Here is a 20,469-nt window from a genome sequence, read left to right as displayed (position 1 = left end):
TGCTTAGTGGAAAACAGAAAAAACCGTATTGATGTCCCGTTTCCTGCACTGTCAAAGGCTGACTTCCGGGGCGAGGCCGCTTACTTCCAGTGGCTTCACTTTCGGGCGCCCGATGCTTCATCGAGCCCCCTGGAGGACATCATTGAGTGTCACTTCGCAACCACGTCGCAACCACGAGGGGCGCTCCCACGGGTCCCTGCTGCAAGGCAGCTGCTGTCGAGTGCGGAGGACACGGACGCTGACTGCAGCTACTGTCAACCTTTGTTGTGCACAAGTGGTGTTCAGCGACAGAACACTTAACGAACATCAGCAGTGCGATATGCTGATGCAGCAGCATGTTGAGCAGCACAGTTTTTGTTCCTGCATGGTCAGCTGTTTGTTTTCCAATTACAGAACTGTCGTGGTATCTATGATTTCACAGTTCTATACCTTATTCGATCAAATAATCGTACGTGTTATGCGTATGACATATACTAAATGGTAAGTGATGGAGCACAGGATTTAACGTCCTGAGCCTGCAGTATGGGCTATAGATATCAGCGACGCCGCGTTAATTTCGGCGTCCTGGGGTTTCAGCCTCAGGTGGCCGAAAGTAAAGCCAATCACCATGCACCAGCACACGGGAAGCTATACGTTTCGCCACCACCGTACAATGCCGCGCATTTGGAATCTTTCTTACCCTGCATCTTCTACAGTGCTTGCTCCATGCGTACACTCCGTGCGTAAACGCCACAGGGCGTTTTAAGTGTACAGTGAATGAATGAGCAAAGAAAAATGCAAAACGACCGAGGCATGCACCAACTGGAATCCTCTATTACGGTTATCTTCTAGCATGTTCTTCGGCACATGTTTTTGCTATAGTCTCATTTGACATGCCGTCAACATCGCACAGGTCACGTTCACTGCAAAACAACGCACGGGCTAAACCGCATTATACTGTATTTCTCTGGGCCAGACGAAGACATGTCATCTTGCCAAAACGTTGGCCAAACCTTGTTCATTTTGTGTTGCGAAGATGGCACAATGCGCTAGGCTAATACTTCGGCGCATTTCCTTGGAAAGCTTGGGCATTGCTCATTATTGTTGCTGTTGATCCAAAGAACAAATGAGACATGCCGACATCGAAGTATCGGCCAAGAATCAGATGAGAGGGTAATCAGCCGGAGAGCTTCGGTAGAAAAAATGGCTGTGGCTTAACTCGGCTGAGCCAGGTTGTACGGCGCGAAAGGCAACCGAACCAGTAGCCGATGTCAGCTCGGAGACGCTTGAGATACCCTTGTTGCCTGTGCCGCTGCTTCTCCAGATGTACTTCGTCGGCTTCATCAACTCGACGAACCCGCTTTCGCGACTTATCTCTAGCCAACGCTCTCTGTCGTAGGGATCGCAAGAAGCAGCCCGACGCCTCCAATGCTCAGTCGTACAACACATCCCGGTGACCGGTTCTGGCTCCATATGTCTTCATACAGCAATAGCGAATCACGTGGTTAGTCACGTGACACAATTGGCAAGAGCGAGCGGTCGGAGCAACGGTCGGCGCAGCGGCGGAACGAACGGTAACAGCTGCGACAAGTCACGTGGTATGACGTCACAGCCACACCTCCGGCGAGCCTGGTCAAATCCAGGCCTGATTTGACCCTTAGCTTTGCATGCTGCGAGTGGATCTTTTTGCTCCAAAAAAAGTGGAAAGGAAAAGCGAAACAGTCAACACACAGCTGTCGCTTGTCTTCTGGCGGAGAACCCACAAGTATGCTTCTCGCTGCGGCCAGAGCGCACTCGCGTGCAGCGTCACTCGGTCGCAAGGAGCAGCGCAGCTCCGCGGTCGTCGGCGAGCAGCCGCTGCGCTACACGGCCTGCGGCACGCGCCGACGATGCCCGATACTGGTCCAACACGTGCGCTGCTGCGTCGGCCGCCTGTTATCGGCCAGTCGAAGCGACGAGTGATATGCGCGAAACGAACCGTCTGAAACCGCCGCTCTCCCGAACGCGATTAGCATTTGAAAGCGTTGAGGGCCCGCGTCGCAGAAGAGCCGGTGTCGTCGTCGTTTGCCGTGAGCGAAAAATCCCAAAGGAAGCAAATAATTAATAACATTGAACTGGAAAGGGTTAACTTGGGTTTGGGTGGGATTGAAAGGCAGGACCTTTAGTGCGCGCTACCCTTAAGCCACGAAGCTCGTTGGTACAAGCTGAATAAAGGATGCGTTGTAGTCCTTGACGTAGTTAAGTGTCTTAGAGACACCGATGCATACATAAGTAATTATGCATATGCTAATTATGAATTAGTCATTTGAGTAGGCGAAGCTTAAGCGTCCCCCAATTGTTATTGTATTGTATTCGATTGTATCGTGCCCTACTATACTGTATTGTACTGGTTTCCAGTTGCAAGAACTGCCGGAAGTTGTAGAAGCTGCACGGAGCAGCTGGAGGGCCTCCTGTAAAATGACAGCACGGTAGACCACATGAATGCAAATTCATACGAACCATGGTGCGAATATATGCAAGAGCTAATGTGCTACCTCACTACCTGAGGCATATCCGGGTACTGAACACCTTTCCGAGAACCTCTCCAAGGTGAACGATGTGGTGTGTGCGGGCTTAAAGAACGGCTCTGAAAAGCTGAAATCGAGGGACCAGAGCTCTGCATTCGCCGTCTCTTTTTTTTCTCCCTTGTATACGCGTAGGTTTAGATTCTGCAACCCGATTTCAATTGGAGAGGTATTTCTCTTGCAGTGCACAGTGGCGACCTTTAGCGCTAAAAGCTGCACAACAGAGGGCGACGTCCGAGCGACTCCCCTGTTCAGGGCATTGTGCAAAGGGCTCCGTAAAGTCTGATCCGTCATCCGCAGTGCAACAACAGCTCGACAAAAATCGCAGTGCAGCAGTGATCGCGCTTCCGGCAAGTGCTTTACAGAAGCGCGACTCTTCAGAGGATACCTCCGAGTGTTCGAGGTTCCACCATGACTATCTTCGAGCGGTAGGTGATTTCTGATTAGGCCAGCCTGTACACAGCGCGCGCTGATAGGTACCGTAATAGGGGGCAGCACTCGCAGTGAACAGGCAGCGCCGCGAGTGGGCGCCGGAGCAAATGCATTGGGAGAGTAGTGGCAGCCTGGGTCGGGCATGTGCTCGGTCGGGGCGGCCATGGGAAAGTTCTCGGGATCGTTGCATGGAGGTGGTCGCGGTTTGGGCTAGCTGCAGGAACATGAAGACAGAGAGACACGCATGAGCCCTGGCTGTATGCTGGGCGTCTCATTAGAAGTAGCAAAGCACGAGAGACAGAGCAGACGACAAAAAGTGCCCAAGAACAAGAAGCAAAACACAACAACTGACTGAAGATAAGAAAATGCGTTAAAGATCCCCAGGTGGTCGAAATTATTCTGGAGCCCTCCACCACGGCACCTCCTCCTCCCTTCCCTTACGGTGCGGTTCAGGTGTCTGCCGAAATGTGTCAGACAGTTACTGCGCAATTTCCTTTCCTCAAAGACCAATTTTCTTCAAGAGAACACAAACGGCGAAGCTGGAAGGAAAGGGTGTGGAAGAACAAAAGGAACTAGCGGAGAATGAGGAAAAAGGGGTGTAAGGAAGCACTAAGAAATCCAGAAAATAAATCATGGATCTATTTTGAGCAGGAAAAAATACACGTTCAAATACGCCCCGGGGCGTTCATGAAAACCTTGAAGGCCTACGCCAGCCGACCTGCCAGGTTTGGGGATGAAGCAACATTTGACCTTGTGACTTCAAAGGGTCTCATTTCAAGCAATTGCAAAGCTTTCGATTGTTTGTTTTATTCATTCAGGCATGACCGCAAAGGTTGGTGCATGACAGCGGCTCCGGCTATTCTTTTCACATGTAAGAAATCGCTTGGACTGCCTAAAGATAAAAAAAAAAAAACAGCGCACAACATAGGGGACTCAGTACACATTTCACAAAATGTCAATATTAACATTTCTAACTTGTGCACATAAGCTTCAATTGTTACTCTGAAGGGGCAGTTTTTGTTTCGTGGTCTCTGCATCGGACGGCAAGCTGCCACTTGATCGCCTACGTGGTACCGATGCTCACGCTATCGCGGACACAGTGAGAAGTTTGGACAATACAGGCCAAACTGCAGTTCAGTTGAGCGTTGTGGAATAACCGATTTCGTCGGCGCGCGCCATCGGACGCGTTCTGTGGTTCCTGCAGGTGCACGCGGTTTCCTTCTGTCGGGCAGGAGCAAAAAAAAACAGAGCCCACATTGCCAAGTCACTCGATTTTTTTTCAGGCGTTGAAAGTACGAACGTAGTGCCCCTCCTTTTTCTGTTTTGGGAAGAACGTCATTCAACGAATCCTGACTGCCCGTCGGTACGAGAGCCATCCACCATTGTAGTCGCTTTAGCTCGGTTTGGTTAATGGGGTTTAACGTCCCAAAGCGACTCAGACTATGAGAGACGCCTTAGTGAAGGGCTCCGGAAATTTCAACCACCCAGGGTTTTCTAACGTGCGCTGACATCGCACAGTACACGAGCCTCTAGAATTTCGCCTCCATCGAAATTCAACCGCCGCGGCCGGGATCGAACCCTCGTTCGGGCATGTTAAAAGCCTTGTCATTACTGAGTTTAAGTATGTGCTATTGCAGACTGCTACGCAGGAGTAGTCTGGGACCGCAGAAGGCCGCAAATTACAAAGAAAGAAGGAAGAAATCGACGCGCGCCTGAGCAGTTTCGCTTCTTTTGTGCGGTGTGGGCGTCTCCCAACCGGTCTGCCCTTTCTGTCGCTCCGCTCGAGACCAGCCGAGCTCCTGCGCGGAGCCTGCTTCCGGCGTTGGCGTGCATCTCAAAGCTGGCTGGCTGGCTCGCTTTTGACTTCCCACAGCGACTCAGGCTGTAAGGGGCGCCGTAGTGAAGGGCTCCGGAATTTTCGAACACCCAGGGTTCTTTAACGTGCACTGACATCGCACAGTACACAGGCCTCTGGAATTTCGCCTCCATCGAAATCCGGCCGCCGCGGCAGGAATCGAACCTGCTCCTTTCGGGACAGCAGCCGAGCGCCGTAACCTGAGTTCTGAGTTCGTTTCCGACCAACGTACTCCGAAGCATAGTACGCAGCGGTGTCGACAATGTTTGAGGTCGCGCGTTGAGAGCTCGTTCAATGCAGCACCGACGGGTCGGGTGTTGTTTCATGTTAGGGCGCACAACGTGAAACAACATCCGACGCGCTTCTCCGTTTGACGCGCACTTTACGAGTACAGGTTGTGGGAGTAACAAGGATTGTTCTCTGTTCTCCTTTTTAGCAACGAACGAGGGGACTTTGGCCGCAGCATTGAGCACAGCGTGGGGCAGCGAGAATAGGCGTTGACATCAGCCACTGTTGCTGCTCGCCACATTCCCCATGTGTTTCTGCCCCGCGGTCGATGCGTGGCCCATTTCTCGCACCCTCTGGTGGAAAAAGCGACCGCGTATCTGGCGTTGTTGACACCCAACGGGAGCGAGTTCAGTGCGCGCCAGGAGGAGACGCAGTAACAACAATGCCGCGGGACAGGAAGCCGGGAACGGTCAAGCGCGGAAACTGGCTCGGACCGGTCTGCCAGCGAACCGGTTGCTCGGCGTTGCCCGTCGCGGATACACGCCGCGTCTGGCACGCCGCGTCTGGCACGCCGACGCGTGCAGCGCTGCGGACGCTACGCCGAGCGGCCACTCTGCTGCGGGTGCTTGGCAAAATAGACGTAACGCCCTCGCTGCTAAACCGATCGTCGTTCAGGGTGACCACGCGTCATCGCCGGCAGCAGCATCCGCAGCAAGACGATATCCCTCCGAGCAACATGGCCCTGCGGCCACCTTATCCGCGCTAGCTTCGCGACGTGATAACTGCGCCATGTTAATTCGCACGATTTTCGGGCCACGTTTGCTGCTGTTGGGACCAGGCACAGAAGTCTTATTTCAGGTCGAAACTGAGACCCTCCATGTGCCTCCTTCCGAAGCAAAATGGTGGGCCCCGTCCGACCAGAGGTGGACCCTGTCCTAAAAGGAAGTTCGAAATAAGTGTGGGCTTAAAGGGTCCCTGAAAGGGGTGTCTGAGGTTGGCAAACAAATACTTGCATTATGTAGAGCGTAGGCCACTGAACGTTCATGCCGCGTACAATACATCAAAGGCGAGTAGATAATTTACAATACATTTTCAAAAACTACCTCTCCCGAGCCTCGCGGCGACCAGCGGCGGTCAACTTCCGCCCGAATCCGTACTCATTACGTCAGTTTGTACTCTTTACGTCACAAGTGCTGGGCTATGATTGGTTCGCGGTGCCAACGTGAAATCACGCATTTAACAAACTAGAAGCTCTAGATACTTCACACTCTTACTCTTTTCGGAAACATTTCGCATTTCAGCAAGCAGAGTTGTCGTTTATATGCATGTTTACGCAGTTATTGTGTGTTCGGTGTCAGAAATTAGTACTGCACTTCCGGTTTACAATGTTTTCGTCTGCTCGTGCCGCTTGTGTCACTCCGCCGGCGCCGCCGTCGAACCGAATCGAGAATCGAGGTGCAAGGGCGTCCGCAGAACTTTTTCCAGGGGGGTGCACCCGATGTCTGGGGATGGGGGAGGCGGTAGGTTTGTAGTTGTTTCTACTAGGGCATAAATAATATCCGTAATTCCAAGGGGGGGCAACCGCCTCCCCCCTTGCCCCCCCTTCCGGACGCCCATGTCGAGGTGCGATTTGGAGTCACCGCACTACTGATTTCTGTCGCGACCTCCGTCGCATGCGCAATCAAAATGGACCGGCCGTGCTGTGTCGTTGGTTGCAAAGCCAGGGTTCGGCAAGATGTTGCCCTTCGGCACTGTCTGCCGAAAGATGGAAGTGAGCGAGCCGTCGTCGTCGTCAGGATTCAGCGCTCGATTTCTGAACGGCGTGTCCTTAAAAGCTTGGCCGACGCGCTGCACCGATCATCGCTTGCGAACTGCCGCCCCACTACAAGCAGGGAGACACGGAGCGGTGTGCATCGCTGCGCCGCCCTACCCAAGCTCCGCTCACAACCGGTGTCGCACTTCGCCGCCGTGCAGCAATGCCTGAGCGCTGCTTGGGATGGTGTACAAATATCACAAGGCAAGATCGCCTTGTTATCAGAAATACTTCCCGAGCAGCGACAAAGCACGCCTGCTTATGTTGCGAGCTTTCGGCAACGGCACCGCTCGCGGGCGCTCAGGGCGACGAGCTCTGCTGCTGCCTGGCTGCCGTGGTCGTCGCTAGGCCTATTGCCTCTTTGGCATCGAAGCTGCAGAGGCCGGCGCTTCGGAAGTCGCCTGAACTATAATACAAGGCTTACTCTACACATCGCTTTGCAGACAACAGCATCATCTCACAATAAAATAATAGTATGGTCACTTTCCGCGACTCCTTCTGCAGCGAAGCGAGCGGGCGCCAGGCGAGCCGGACCCCACGTCGGGCCAGCGGCAGCTGCGAGACGGTTGTGGCAAGAAATTTGCTCGTATCACAGTCGTTACCTTTACCAGCAGCTCAGTATTGGTCAGCGATCCTCAAAAATGACACATTTTTCACATTTCTTATCCCAGGGTTTATTATTTACGTCAAGAACACACTTTAGCTCGTTTTTATGTCGCCGGCAGACGAGATCCAGGCTGGCCGGCCGGCCGGCATGCTCGGCGTACGTCACGCTCGCACAAGAAAATGCAAAACAGCCATGATACCAGCGAGGATGCTTCCTAGATTCGAGCAACAAAAATATGTCTGTGCAAAAGTGGATCTTTCGGCAACGACACCGCCTGCGGCAACGCCGCGCGACGAACTGCGCGCTGGTCCCAGGCTGCCCTAGTCGTCGCTAGGCCTATCTGGTTTCGCATTGAAACCGCAGCTAACGGCGCTTCGGAAGTTGCCTGCGCTATAATAAAAGGCCTACTATTCACATCGCTGTACTGCGAACTCGTCCCATAATAAAAGATATGTTCGATTTCCACGATGCCTTCAGCAACGGAGCTAGCAGACGGTAGGCGAACCGCACCAAGTAGCAGCAGCATCAAATCGGCTGTTGGATGAAATTTGCTTGTATCGCAGTCATCACTTTTACCAGCAACTCGGTATTGGCCAACGATCGTCAGAAATTATGCATTTTTGACATGCATCTATCCAAGGGCATGCTATGGACGAGAACAAACAATACTAGCGCGTTTTTCAGTCGCCGGTGGCCGGCATCAAGGCTGTCAGGCCGGTCCGGCGTGGCTCGGCCCCGAGCGCCCTGAGCAGCGCGCTGTACGGCATTATGACGCTGCCGCTCTCCGCACTCGTATTGGCTCCCGCTTCCCGTCGTTGCGTTTTCCGCGCGCGGCTTGTCGTAGACATCCAGCAGGTTGGACGCAGGCGACGAGCTGCGATCGGTTGTTACGACGTCGTTCACAACGGCGCGCCGCAGCGAATCGCACACACTTTTCGCACATGTGTCCCCGCCTTAAGGCTGAAATCCCATTTCGGCACTCATCCGCAAAAGTCATTCCTTCAGCTCGGGGTCTATAGTACGAGAGAAGCCGCAGCGACGGTTGCGAGACACAGGTGAACATAGCAGACAGCGGGAAAGCGAGCGAGCGAGCGATCGAGCGAAAGAGAGCGTCAACCGGAAGTAAACAAACCGATCTCGTCGATGACGCATTTGTGGGCGGAGCATGGTCCCGGCCTGTAATGTTTATTTTTTTATGGTTCGCTCCGGTGTACGAGTTGAGAGGGAAAAGGCTGGTGGTCATTTTTAATAGCCATTATCTCTGGTTCCGCACAAGGTAGATCAAAAATTTTTGCGGTAGGATGATGGATCGTTCAATGTCTATCAATACTTCGACTTCTCTTTGCCTACATGGACACCGTTTCAGGGACCCTTTAACAGAGAGCATGAAAGGAACGGAGACGACGGGGAAAAGGCGCGAATTTGTCCGTCCCGTTGCCTCTGTGACGAAAACTGAAAGGAAACGCTGGCACCCTAAACACCAGGGGTCTCAAACGCGCGGCCCTCGAGGCCGTTTCTTGCGGCCCGGTGGCCCTGAAGATTCCAGCCCTTGGTTCTGGAAGAATTTAACTCGCTTCCCCTTTTTCATGCTCTGTAGACCTAAGGCCATCGCTAATTCCTCAACGTCCTCATCCTTGCCAACGACAATAGTTGTCTTTCCTTTAAAAGTGCTTAGAAACTCTGGATACGCCACAAAACAAGAACTAGAAAAAAAAGGAAGCAATTTCTGCGTTACAAGCGGCCCTCTTCACCTGAGGCTCTTTATTTTTAGTGCTGAACCGCACCTAGCTCTCTCCCCTTCTTCACATCTGACCCGTGAAAGGGAAAAGATTGTCATTGTGCGGCCCGTGTTGTGAGAACAGACCCCACCTATACACGCTGCGCATGCGCGGCTCCGCCTGTTTGTGTTCTGGAGATGAACGCCAGCTCTGGCTGCCGTCAGCGCTAGCTTTGGCAACACTGCACGATACTCGTAGGATGGGAGAGAGGAAGGCAGCGCAGTTTCCTCCTCCTCCTTTGTGTTCCACGCAGCTGCGGCGGCAGGATCGTTGAACGCGACCCCGAGGTGATTCCGAGCGAGGCGCTGCGCCGGTGCTGGGAGAAATTCCCACGTTTCGGGGATCGGAGAGCCTGCAGTAGGTTGTCGGATACGCCGAGTTGATTGCGTACGCGACGACAATGCACTGGGAACCTGTTTGAGCGTTAGCCAGAAGGGCCCTGGTCCATCGTCGACTGCGCAGGTATCTGCTTTTTAATGCGGAAGCATTAATGGCTCGTCGACGCGCAAACCCGGCGTTGCCCAAAACGTGGTGGCGTTACAAAACTCGCGATTGGTCGAAACAGTGTGACGTCATCAAAGACGGAAAATACGAAACGTTAATCAGTAACAGACTGCACTAGCACTTACAACTGCATCAACTACAAAGGAATAAATAGAATTAGAATAGAACTGAAACAGAATTGGAATAGGATTGGAATGTATTCGCATTACTTTCGCGTTAAGTTCCTTAACTCCGCTGGTTTTCCGGGCTTCCGCTGCGCGGGTAAAAATGGCGCTGAAAATTTAGTCTCTCTTTTTTTTTTTAACGACCCAGAAACAGAAACTAAGTCAAACTATTCTGTGATAGCGCGACAGTCCGCACATTTTTTTCTCTGGAAAAACTTTGACAACGAAAGGTGCCCTGTACCGGCTGACACACAAATCTTATTTGAAATCAAAAATTAGCAGCCAATTACACTCGTAAGAGCCGTGTTTGTCAGCTTAGACTACTACGAGCATCGTTTCATTTCTCCCTTCTCCATAATTACTTTACAACGGACTGCGTAGGGTATGAAGTGATCGGCTTAAAATCCCAAACCTGAAGACGACGTAGAGGTCATTAGTTCCGTCGCCCAGGAAGCAACGATGCGCCTCTGCTACATTGAAAAAGTGTTTAGTTGGCACTGGCTCCCTGAATCCATTATTTCCAGCGAAATGGCACACGAAGACGGGAAACCACAGCACTAGCGGTTCTCCCGTCGTTTTGTGTCCTGTCTGCGTCTGCCATTTCGCTACTCTGCAGTGAAGGAGAATAACTTCCAACTCCCATGCATTCTAGCCAGTTTACGTTGGCGCTGCATGCCGAAGTGGGAAAATAAAAGAAAAATGGCTGTTACGTGAGTGCCTATGACAGAATTAACCCTGCTATTCACATTTACGTATCTTGATCCCGGCCGCAGCGGTCGAATTTCGATGGAGGCGAAATGCTAGAGTCCCGTGTACTGTGCGATGTCAGTGCACGGTAAAATGACCCCAGTTGGTCGAAATTTCCGGATCCCTTCACTACGGCGTCCCTCATAGCCTGAGCCGCTTTGTGATCTTAATAATTCCCCATAAACCAAACCAAACATTTGCGTATCGTGCTTGCGTTGCTGAAGCACACCAGTGCGCCAGATTGCAACAATGAATGTTTCAATCGATTTTCTGCTGAATTCACAGCGTAACCATTTTTATGCATTTTTATTCATAAACAGAGCTTGAATTACTACTACAGAAATAAAGCTTTCGGATGAAAACTGTCAAATTAGTTTCACAAGGAAAAGAGCCAAATGCCATATTTACTGCTGATGTTGACCAATTATAACAGCTTGGATAGCACTACGGCTTATGCGGATAAGAAACTAGCACGTTTTCCTGTTTGGTTGGAATTGAGTTTGTGGGTCACAGGGCAGTAGACCATCCACAGTTTACCCCAGACGCCCTGACTTGGTCCTGGTCTTCAGATTTTGTAACCACCTCGTCGCGCGGCCCCGTCCCCGTTCTAAAACAGAGAGCAAATGCTGCTTGCAGAGGGCTGCCGAGGAAAAAAAAATGAAAGCTGTAACGGCAGCGAGCGGCGTCGGAATGGGACCCGATCCGCAGACAATGCATGCGCGACGGCGCATTGTTTAACAATGCATGCTTGGAAAGCATGCGGTGCGCGCGAATAAACAAGCTCGCGAGCATCGGAGTGCCATTGGTCCGCTCAGCTTAAGAGATAATTCCAAGATTGGCTCCAAGAAGCTAATTTCTGATCGGTCACTATAATGGTCCCCAGAATGCTGGGCAAATTTATTTAAGGAGGCGCTTCGGCGCCAAAAGGAGAGAAACTTGGGCGGAGGCTCTTGGTGGAGAGAAAAAAAAAATTGAAAGTTGTCTTTTTGAGGATAGAAAATGGTGCAGTATCTGTCTCACATCTCGGTGGACCTGAACTGCGCCGTAAGAGAAGGGATTAAGCAGGGTGTCAGAGAAGAAAGTAAGCAAGAGTTGCCGTAGTGGAGGGCTCCGGAATAATTTCGACCACCTGGGAATCTAACGAGCCCTCACATCGTACAGCACAGGGGCGCAATTTTCGCTTTACCTCCATCGAAACGCGGCTGCCCCGGTCGAGTTCGAAGGGGAGTCGCGAGAGTGCGGATAGGGTCAAGCTTAGCGCTGGGCAGGTTCTGAGGAACGAGGAACCACTACGAGTAGCGCGATTTAGGTCGGTCAGGCAGGACAGAACTACGTAAGGGCGAGCTCTAGCCTGACGCTCCCGATCGTTCTTGATGGTGAGCGACCACCCTGGTCGATGTGTATAAGTGTAAATAGTCTATAAAAATAAACCCATCTGTATACATTTCTGCCAAGAGGTTCGCCTCACCGCCTCGTCTCCCTGCTGCAATGTGTCGAGCCCAAACGGACCCCCCGTCTACACCGAGGACCGCCATTGCGGATCTACAACAGACCCCCAATCAAGTCTAACTGGCGCAGTCGGCAGGATTGGACGACGGCTTTCTGCGGGGTTTGAGCAACTTCAACGAGTGAATTTTAAGCTGGACCAACATCTACGAGGAGTATCCAGGATCTGTAGCTTCAAGCGAATGGGGCTACAACAGAAGATCCTCTGAGGGTAAGTCTCAACGGAAGACCTGAGCATCCAACCCCGAGCGTCCAGGTTCCAAGCCACGACGTGGACCGGGCTGCTAATGTTCTCACGTACGGCGAACTGACCTGCGGACGACAGAACTTGGTCAGACATCGCTGAGTGTGCCACGCGAAACAAGGGAAGACACATAGGTGCTTCTCTTTTTTGTTCGTCTGCCGTTAGGGCATATGGTGGTCACCACACGAGGGACAGCTGAGAGGATTGAGCTCGAGAGACTCAAACAGAACGGCCAGAGCAACGAGTGCGAACTCCAGATACTACGAGTAGATATGCCGAAGAGTTGAGGGCGGTTCTTGCTCTCTAGCAAGCGTCCGACGAGCTGCCTGGTTCAAAAATGGGGACAATATGCTGAGGAGCTGCGCAGTTCCAGGCGATCTCCGCGCTGGCGGAGCTACAGTTGACACCAGAGGAATACCAACGCAGGTTTTTCTCGGGCAGAAAAGGCAGTGAAACCTGGAATCGACCGATTGCAACTTATCCTCGAGTATTACTTGAGCATCCGGAGGGTAAAATCGTTAGAAGGGCTGCGTGCGTTGCACACTTCTAACCGGCTGAAACAGCTCATACGTGATGATTTGAGGGGCTACGTGCTGCAGCACGAAACCGGAGAATGGTTTAAACCTGGAGAGTTAGCGAAACTCGCTGAAAAATGAGGATGGCCTAAGGAGCTCCCGCCAAATGGGACAAAAAGAATGGCGCATACCACGAAAGGGGATGACATGAGACAGCCAGACCTGAAGAACTCAAGCAGTGGCCGTGGCTCTTGCGGCCGCTCAGGCCACTACCAGCGGAACTGCCAGCAAACTGAACCGAAGGAGTGGGACACATATGAGTTAGCTAGAAGGTGACATGCCTCAACACTAGTCGCAAGGAAAGCAGTGTGCCAGCATGTGACGTAGTGAACGTAGCGGTTAGAGGAGCGAAAATAGCATGGGTGGACCAGGTTGCGGAAGGAACGCCTTTCGAGGGCTGTCTTGACTCAGGGGCAGAAATCACTATCCTTAGGAGAAGCTTTGTCTCATGAAGAACTCCTCAGAGGGAGCCGGCAAGATACGGCTCAAAGACGCGTTCTGGCACAGAGACACAGCTGACTTAAGCCATGTCCCCTTCAGTCTGTCGGCACAGGATGACAATGTAAATGCCCCGTGCTCACCCTGTGTGCAGTCTTAAGCGAGTTCAGAGGTGCGTGCGTGCGGGGGGGGGGGGGGGGGGGGGGGGTTGACACTCGATGGTATTCATAAAATATGGCGTCCACATGCAATCTGGCAGGTGGTGGTAAATTAATGATTGGTTGCGCGAGGTTGCTGGATCGCACAAATTCCACCGATGACTGACCGCGGCGGCCGCGTTTCGATGGAGGCGGAACGAAGAAGGCGCCCGTATGCTGTGCGATGTCAGTGCACATTAAATATCCCCAGGTGATTGAAATTATCCCGGAGACCTCCACTATATTATGGCACCTGTTTCTCTCTTCCTTCTTTCACACAGTGCGGGGTACCAAGTCACTCCTTTCGCGCTGTGACCATGCACGCTTCTGTTTGTTTCACCACCAACTTTGACGGGCATTTTCCTCTTCGTTCTTGAGTTGTATCCGACTGTAGCCCAATAGCAAGTCCTGTCGCCACGACGAAAGGTTCGAGGCCAACACCCAGCTAGGGTCCATGCAACCCTACCTATAAGACAATAAAAACTGCCGGGAGCACTTAGGTCTGCTTACGTGCTGTAAACGCGAAAGCATTGTGCATTACTGCTGTTTCCATTGGTGCGTTTGTAGTTTGCGTAAATTAGTTCGCGTTGGTCACCAAACCCGACACCATTCGGAGCTCCGTGAATTAATGCCCATATAAGCGGTTAAGCGCTGCGCCACTGCACTGGAAGGTGGCTGTCCCTGTCGCAGCCACCCGTAGGGATTGTGGGATCTATGTTGCTCTTCCCGAGCAACTTTTCGCGCGGGTGGAGCGACGCTCCTCCGAACTAACCCGAACTTATCCGATTTAGTCCCCGAGCTTACCCGAGCTTGCTTCCTCCTATTGGCTGCAGCTAGCACGGCGTTCCTCCTAACTTACCCGAGTTACTACCGAGTAAGCGAGTTACCGAGCAACTCGGGTAAGTGTCCACACTTTTCGTTAACATTTTCTGTACACACTTGCTCTACACACTTTCCGCGGACGCCACGCATGAGCCAAGTAATGTTTTCGCATTAACGTATGTACGTAGTCATACTGTTACTTCAAGGACGTATTTTCACAGGCTCGGTCACCGCATGCTGTCTACCAAACGCTTCGATGCCGACGCGAATACTTAGCACACCGTTTCTTCGCCCCCTGGGTATAACGTATTCGCGAAACGGGGAGAGAACCATGCAGCTCATCGAAAGTATTTTCTCGTGTACGTTACGCGCACAAGAGTTGCGCAACTCAGCCGCGTTCAGCACGGACGAAAGAACCCGGCGGATCGAAGGGTGCATGCATCTCACGTTTTCCAAAGATTGATTGTAAAACATTTTATTCGCCGGGAAGAGCTTGGCAAGAGGTCGCGTTAAGTGGTCGAGAGTACATAGCCCTCGACGACTTTGTCAGCCCACTCCACCGCCAAAACTTGCGTTCTGGGGTCAGAGCTAGCCAGCACGGTCTCCCACCGCTCGAGAGAAGGAGCTGTAACTAGATCACCCGGAGGTGGCTCTATTTTGCAGTCCCACAGGATGTGATCGTAGGAATCCGGACCGGCGCCCTAGAGGCAAATTATCGCGCTCGGTCTCCTCCACGAGTAAACAAAGAAGCACACACGCGGACTGCACGAGGAAGACGAGAGGCGCGGCTGCTAGGCCTAAAGCGTCGCCAGCAGGCCACATCTCGTGGTTAAGTATAGCCACCTGACTGATTTACAGCGGTGGCCCTCAACAGCGGTGCGCCGAGGGCGGCAGGGGCTCGCTAGCCCCGTGAAGTGCTCCGAAGCCTCTCAAGAGGCACGTTAATTTATTTATACTCCGGTCTCCATGAGGTTATTGCAGGAGTGAGGCAGGTAGAGAAAAAAACCAGCAAGGAAAATACAAACACAAAACAGAACACCAATAAAAAAACAATGGTCTGCAGAAAACTCGCCCAGATAGCAAGCGGGTGTTTCCAAACAGCGAATTGCAGATTTCAAAGACCAGTGAGAAGACGCTGTCCCCTCCGCCGACCGAGGAGGGGACCGCTCGTTCGTTCACTCCTCGTCAGTGAGTCAGTCCTCCATTGTGGTTCTGCTAGAATGAGAATTTACTGCTTTTCCTTTTCCGGTTCTTTTTTTTTTCATTTTTTGTACAAATTCTAGTCCAGGACACAAAATGATCCAAATACTCCATTCCTTGTACATGAGTGCGTTTGTATCCGCTACGCACCCTGGCCTCGCCGTGGGTATGTGTCATTATGCATGAGGACATCATCGTCATGGTGGTTTCCGATGGCGGTGTCGGCCATTTTTCTTTCCATTTCACCAGGCTGTTTCTGATTGATTGTAAAACATTTTATTCGTCGGGAAGAGCTTGGTGCTAAGAGGTCGCGTTAAGTGGTCAAGAGTATATAGCCCTCAACGACTTTGCCAGCCCACTCCACCGCCAGAACTTTAGTTCTGGGGTCAGAGCTAGCCAGCACGGTCTCCCACCACTCGACAGAACGAACGGTAATTAGATCACCCGGAGGTGGCTCTATTTTGCAATCCCATAGGATATGATCGTAGTTGGCTCGTTGGCCGCAGTGTTCCTGAAGTTTTCGCTTTTCTACCTTTTCTACCACTAGCTCTTTCGATGAGCGTAGCCGGCCGCTTCGGCGGTTTCGAGAAAATACCGACGATTTCAAAAACGGACATCGGCAATTCTCTCCACCGAGAAAGGGGCTGTCGAAGGCAAAAAACGCATTCTGCGCCGAGCTACGGACGAACACCTATTGGTGTCCTACAATGGCTGCTCGCTATGACCCGAAAATGAATCCTTTGTGGCCACACTGTAACGAGCTCTGTCCTCTATCCCATATGGTGAGGGCCTGTCAACACAGTCCTCACTTCCCTCCCCACACCACCCCCACCAAAGAGGCTTTGGAGGCCTCCTCCTCGAGTGCTCGAGTGCGACTGGGTAAGCTGCCCTCGAACGTCGGGCTCGCGCTCGCGAGGCGGCGGGATCTTGCGGCATCCCGGACTAGAGACGCGGACCAAGACGATGCCAGCATTCACTATATGCGCCGGCTCATCCTCTATATTTATTCATTAAAGGTTTGCTCTCTCTCTTTCTCTAGGGCACCCATACGTGGCGCTAGTTTGGCGTTTTCGTCAACCCTGTCCAGGCATTCACTTTAAACGCAACATTTGCACGCAAAATCCGGGCCTTCCGCCACCTATACCGATTCGGACCGCGTTCCCTTTCGCCAACCCTTCAGCTAAGGTAGCACTAATTTTTCATTTAAGACGAATTTAGCATCAATCACCTTGCTAATTCGTTGCTTTTATGCCAACTAGCGAATAAAAAACATTCCGCAAAAGAGTGAGCTTGGTACACGCTTGGTAGCACGCCTTCCACCATTTTTTTTGGTGGCAGATTTTGCCGCCAGCGATGCCTATTTTTTCAGAAGAGTGGAGAGTTGGGCTTGTTGGTTTACGAACATTTTGGAACAGCGCTAACACAGGACGCATCATCTCCGAATTCTCCTTGCACCTAAAAGATCTCTCCATAACGGTCGAACATTCCACAGACTACAAGCTTCGCTTCCTGGATCTTTTGCTGCACCTTTCCTCTGGCCACATCTGCTGGCAGTACGCACCCCGCTCGCCGAAGAACATGCTGCCGTTCACTTCCGCGCACTCGAAGCTTATCAAACGCGGTATCGCCACGTCCGCAATCAAAAACGCCCTCTACAGATCTTGCCAACACCAAGTCTTCACCAGCTTCAATTCGCAGGTGAGCCCGCTCAGATCTGCTGGTTTCCCGGAGGACCTGCAACCTGGCAGAAAAACTTGTTCAGGAAATCCGCGGAACTTTTAAGAAGAGACATACGGACATCGATCGGTCGCGCACAGTCGTTGTTCCCTGTGTGCATGGTGTGTCCCACAAGCTCAAGAAGATAGGTGCTAAGGCTGGAGTTCGTGTAATTTTTTCTGCCCCGGACAAATTTGGTGCTCTGTGAAAACGTGTGAATAGGAAAGAGACTGAACAGAATAAATGTAAGAAAAAACACCAGAATCCATTTGTGCAGTGTAACAGAAACGCTGTGTACGAAATTCCGCTTTCCTGTGGCAGGTCCTATGTAGGGAAAACAGGAAGATGTATTAATGACAAGTTGCGCGAGCACGCTAATTCTCAAAATGCCACTACGGGGTCCAACTTAGTCATTCACCACACTAAATGCGAATGCTCTCCCTTGCTTGACAAAACTCGCATCATCAAGAAATATTTCAGCCAGCATGCTCGAGAAAACTGGGAAGCTTTTACCATCAATAAGAGAGATCACAGTTGCGTCAGTGCGCCGTCTATCACATTACTTTCAAAAGAAATCGCCTTTCTTGGGCATCAGTCCTGATACTCGCCAGCCGCCTCCCCGATGTGCCTTTACCCGTGTTGGTGTTGTTCTTGTTTGTTCTCACAAGTTCATTCCCCCCCCCCCCCCCCCCCCTTTTTTTTTGTGTGTCGTTTTATCGCCCCCTTGTCAGCCTTTCGAAATTAGCACGTGCCATTCACCTCGCCACTTACTTTCATTTCGTCCTTGACGCGCGCCTGCAGCAGTTAGAAATTTGTTACCCTTGCTATTGTTTTTCTTGTTTGTTTTCACCCGGTCCCCCTGTTGTTACCCCCGTTCACCTTTTTGCCTTTACATCTCTAGTTAAGTTTCTTTTGTCATTAGCTGAGCACGTGCTTTTTTCCTCGCCATCTTTTCGCACAGCAAGTTGAATCTGGCTATCTTGATTGCGGGGTTGCTGTATGTTTATATATCTATATTTCTGAAATATACGCCAGTTGCTAGTCAGCGCCTGCGTTGAGTTCGCGTTCAGAAGGGTCAGGGTACGGGCCAGTGAGTAGTCAACATGAGGATCCATCGCGCACAATATTCAAGTGACACAGCACAACAACGCTCGTGTTGTGTCCCTTGAATACTGTGCGCTATGTATCCTCATGTTCCTGCTCCGTCATGTGTTAGCGCTGTTCCAAATATGAGCCTATTCTTTCCCCAGATTTCTAACAAAATTTGTGTTTTCCATTGTAAAACTAAGGAATTCGCTTTCCTGAAACCTCGATATGCTTTTTAGAATAAAAAAAAAATCATTGTTTTGAATTAGAATGATAAATGGAGCCTGAAAGGATTAAATAAATCTAAACCAGCACAGCTGATGCACTGTGTGTGTTCTGCAGCCATCTTTCCTGCAGCCAAAAGCGATTTGTAATGTGCCGGCTATCATACGTTGGCATTTATAGCAATGCTGACGACCACTGCCGAAAGAGCTGAGGCGTCCGGAACATGTCATTCAGTGTCAGTCTTTGTAGTAAGGAGAAAATCATCGGGTCGAACAGCATTGAGAGTCGACGCTTGCCTCCCCAAGAGAAAGCCTACAACCACACGGCCGACCTCCGTAAACCGACTCAAAAAGATAAACAATTCATCGTGTTCACAAAAGTAAGCGGGGAAGCAAAAAAAAGTACAATAATGAGTGCCAAACTGTATAAAGAAAAAAAAAAATCTGCGCAGTCGACAGGATTCGAACCTGTGCGGGGAGACCCCAATGGATTTCTAGTCCATCGCCTTAACCACTCGGCCACGACTGCGGCGACGACAACGTGCCCGCAAATGTCTTTCTTACGTTTATAGCCCGGCAAATGTCCATATTGGTAATTAGGGCGTGTTACCGTAGTATTGTGTTGCGATCCAACATAACCATTTCTTCCTCAATTACTTCAGTCCTTCAAATACTCGCCGCTGCTGAAAACCAAGTCCTGAAGGCTATGGCACTGCGAAGCACAAAGTCGAGGACGCATTTAGGCCTCGGTCTTCTGGCTTGCATTCGACGAGGTGCAGGAAACTTAGCAAGAATTCTCCCGCACTGAATCGTTTATTAGGGCTGCTGCCATCTTTTATACGAGGTGGCATTCACAGCGGCAAACCAAGCGACCAAGCAGTCAAGATGTGAAATATTTACACATGAAACAGAGCGTGAAATTTAGTGACGTCTCAAATATTAGGCGTTATGCACCGCGAAAGCTTTTTTTTTTTATTATTATTGCAGCATTTTAGGTTGTAATGAGTTCAAAACAAAAAACGAAAATGCGCAGAGAAAAAATATAAAAGTAGCGCAGCCGACAGGATTCGAACCTGTGCGGGGAAACCCCAATGGATTTCGAGTCCATCGCCTTAACCACTCGGCCACGACTGCGAGACGGAAAATAAGACACAACATACCCAAGCGGTGCCTTCTTGATTCAAGTTATACATTCGCTCGCTCATCTATCTGTGGAGTTTTTCCTTCTTCCACGATCAGTGGTAACTCATGGAGGAATTCCAAAACGCGCATGTACGGTTATAACCATGCATGTGCGTTTTATTAAGGAAGCGCCTATTAAGGCGAAAGCCTTAATTAATGGCTCATAATGTCGTGACCAAGACGTGTTAGCATATTTGTCCGCGTTTCAGATTGGTCGAAATGCTCGTGACGTCACTGCGCGCGAATTTTGACTAGTGTCCACCGAAATATGCGAGACAGTTACTGCGCAATTTCCTTTCCTCAAACACAATTTTCATTTTCTTCATTACGGCCCCTCTTTCTCTTTCTTCTTTCACTCCACTTCCTCCCTTCCTGTACGGTGTGGTTCAGGTGTCCACCGAGATGACAGAGAATTACAGCGCCATTTCCTTTCCTCAAAAAGCGTTGCATTAAAGGGTCCCTGAAACGGTGTCCATGTAGGCAAAGAGAAGTCGAAGTATTGATAGACACTGAACGATCCATCATCCTACCGCAAAAATTTTTGATCTACCTTGTGCGGAACCAGAGATAATGGCTATTAAAAATGACCACCAGCCTTTTCCCTCTCA

The 20,469-nt window shown here is 51.0% G+C and overlaps 2 non-coding genes across 2 annotated transcripts; both read right to left on the bottom strand.

The window, feature by feature from the left end:
* Positions 1-19,126: 19,126 nt before the first annotated feature.
* On the bottom strand, positions 19,127-19,208 carry TRNAS-AGA (transfer RNA serine (anticodon AGA)). Its single transcript has one exon. It is a non-coding gene; the product is annotated as a tRNA-Ser (tRNA).
* Positions 19,209-19,731: 523 nt separating this feature from the next.
* TRNAS-CGA (transfer RNA serine (anticodon CGA)) lies at positions 19,732-19,813 on the bottom strand. Its single transcript has one exon. It is a non-coding gene; the product is annotated as a tRNA-Ser (tRNA).
* Positions 19,814-20,469: the final 656 nt, after the last annotated feature.

Source organism: Amblyomma mixtum, chromosome 2 (genome assembly GCF_055824585.1).
Source record: "Amblyomma mixtum isolate Tamu chromosome 2, ASM5582458v1, whole genome shotgun sequence".
NCBI classification, from domain to species: domain Eukaryota; kingdom Metazoa; phylum Arthropoda; class Arachnida; order Ixodida; family Ixodidae; genus Amblyomma; species Amblyomma mixtum.
The sequence above is the reverse complement of the archived record's forward strand: the minus strand, read 5'-3'. Positions and strand labels throughout refer to the sequence as shown.